This window comes from Protopterus annectens, chromosome 6.part0 (assembly GCF_019279795.1).
Source record: "Protopterus annectens isolate FY-2018-M chromosome 6.part0, PAN1.0, whole genome shotgun sequence".
NCBI classification, from domain to species: Eukaryota; Metazoa; Chordata; order Ceratodontiformes; family Protopteridae; genus Protopterus; species Protopterus annectens.
In genome coordinates this window covers 1,075,695,266-1,075,698,259 of record NC_056737.1, presented here as the reverse complement: position 1 = coordinate 1,075,698,259, position 2,994 = coordinate 1,075,695,266, and positions in this window count along the sequence as shown.

Genomic DNA, 2,994 nt, shown 5'->3' with positions numbered 1-2,994 from the left:
TTTGGGTGTCTAATACCATGACAGGAATGGACCCCATTCCTAAGTCAAAGTACAATTAAAGTTCATGAAATTAGTATTATTTTACTCTTTGATGTCAGCCAAAATTGCTCTTCGTAGCACCTGCAATATGTCCAGTAATGACTCCTTCTGCAATTTGTATGGTGTTACATGAGTTGGTAACATATGTACGTACATACGACTGTAAATTCTTTTTTATAAGACCCATTGCTTCTACTACTATTGGAACTGTCTGGGTATCTTTCTTCCACATGGCTCTCATTTCTGCCTGCAGAACCAAGTATTTTTTGACTTTGTGTCTCTCTGTACACAAGAGACTGTAGTCACTGGGTGTGGCAATTTCAATGATCAATGCTACTTTTGTCTTCTTTTCTTGGACCACTATGTCCAGTTTTCTAACATCTATCTTTTGAACTGTGGGAATTGGGTGATCCCATATGATATAAACTTCATCATTTTCTATGATTCTTTGTGGCTCATGTTTCCAGTATTTTTCAGCCACTTTGATACCATAATGTTTGCGCAATCTCCAGTGTAACAGTCTCGCCACATTATTATGCCTTTCAGTATACAGTCTCTCTGCCATTAGTGCGTCGCAACCAGCAACAAGGTGTGTGACTGTTTCCAATTCGATTTTACAAAACCTACATATGTCTGTTTCTCCCACATGTTCAATGGACTTTGTAAACCAGCGTGTACATAGCCCACTATCTTAGGCTGCCAATATTAACTTTTCATTTCTTGGTTTGAATTCACCTCTCCTTAACCATTCTTGCGTTCGTTCTTGATCAATATGAGGCTCTTCCAGAAGTTTTCTATACTTGCAACTATAGTTATGTTTTTTCCACATTTCTTGCCTTCTCATCTGGTCTTTCACCTTATATTATTTCTTTTGTTTTTTAGCACATTCAGTTGCTGCCTGGTTTTTATCCACTTTTGGTTTGATTTTCATTCCTGATTGACGTCGATATGCTTCTGCTAAATTAAGCAGAGACATCATCTTAGATTTATTCTCCTCATGTTTCAAAGCTTTCACTACATTTGGATCTTGTGAGGTCAGTAAATGTGTGGAGTCCCACGATTGCAGATCTATACATGTAATCAATTTCAAGGAGGCCCATCCCTCCTTCGGAACGGGGAATATATAATCTTGGTATACACTTCTTCTTCTTTTGGCTTTTCCTGGTTAGGTGTTGCCACAGCGGATCATCTGTCTGCTCATGATTGGCAGTGGAGTTTTACAGTGTCGAGTTGCCAGCACGGCGCCCAACCTTCCACAGAAGGCACACACACACTCACACCTAGGGCCAATTTAGAGTGTCCAATCCACCTACTGCATGTCTTTGGGATGTGGGAGGAAACCGGAGGAAACCCACGCAACCACAGGGAGGACATGCAGACTCCACACAGAAGACACCCCAGCCAAGAATCAAACGAGAGAACCTCTTGCTGTGAGGCGACAACGCTAACCGCTGTACCACCATGGCCGCCCAATCATTTGGTAAGCATGAAGCATCCTTCTTGTTTTAATATCCAGTCTATCCAACACTTTTTGGGGCCAGTCAGTCACTCTAAAACTATAAATTAGGACAGGAAGAGCAAATTGATTTATAGCTTGGATCTTGTTCCTAGATGTCAATGCTATTTTCAGGATTAATTTAAGTCGTCTAAAGTACTCCTTACTGAGTTTCATTCTCACTTGTTCATGTTTTATTGCTGATCCTTCATCAATTCCCAAGTATTTATACACTCCCTCTTGCTTAAGTTCTTTTATATCACATTCTTGTCCCAAACTGATGTTTTCCTGGTGCTGCAGTTTTCCTTTTTTAAAGGTTGCTTTTGTACATTTATCAAGACCAAATCACATTCCAATATCATCTGAAAAGGTTTTGACAACCTGCAGCTGTGCTTTCAGTTCCTCATCTGATGAGTTATACAGTTTTAAATCATTGACAAAGAGAAGATGAGAAGTCATTAGACTGTTGTTTTCTTGGAGCCAAACTGTAGCCATGGCCTAAGCTGTTAAGTAAACAGCTTAATGGATTAATGGCAAGGCAGAATAGCAACGGTTACAACGAGTCACCCTGGAATATCCCCCTTTGAATTTTTATCCCTGGGATAATATTCTGTACTTTATCATGGCTTAATTGCAAAGTGGTCTGCCACTGTGGCATGGTCACTGTAATGTAGTCAATCAGTGTAGGGTGTATCTTATACATTTTTAAGCACTCTTTTATCCATGAATGCGGGATACTATCAAATGCTTTTTTGTAGTAATCCATGCCATACTTAGATTCTTCCCCTTCTTACAGTTCTCCACTATAACTTTGTTTAACAACAGATTATCCTTTGTTCAATATGACTTTCTTTTATTTCCCTTTTGTTCTACTACCATAATTGAGTTTTCTTCTAAATTATTATAATCTCTGTCGGCGTCAATTTCCGTGTATAGTTTATACGTCATTGGAAGACAAGTTATTGGTCTATAAGTTTTAGGGTAGCTTTCAGGTTCACTCTTAAGTAAGTGCATTGTTTTTCCTGCTCTGTTATCTTAGTGGTTAGATGCATGGCTTGTCATGTAGTAGGTGCACAGTTTGAATACCAAGACAGGGCATTTAGCTTTTACATGGGAAAACAGTTTTATATATTTTTTATTTTATTTAATGATGTAGTAATTAATATGTGTTAACCAGGGTAGTGTAGCTGGTCCATATTCCCAGTGTCAGTGGAGATATAAGGTGAAAGCCCCCATTTAAACACAGGGGTCCCATACGGTGCATTCACACCCCAAGGTACTGTAATGAATGCACATAGACAGAGGTCATGTAAATTATACCATGACTGGTCATTGATATTCCAAAATGAGCACACTGATTGTTCAGCCCAATCAGTGTGCCTGATGTAAATCCTAGCATATATCAATGGAAAAAGGTCCGGTTGCCCCGACTCTATTCCATTGCTATATACTGTAATTTG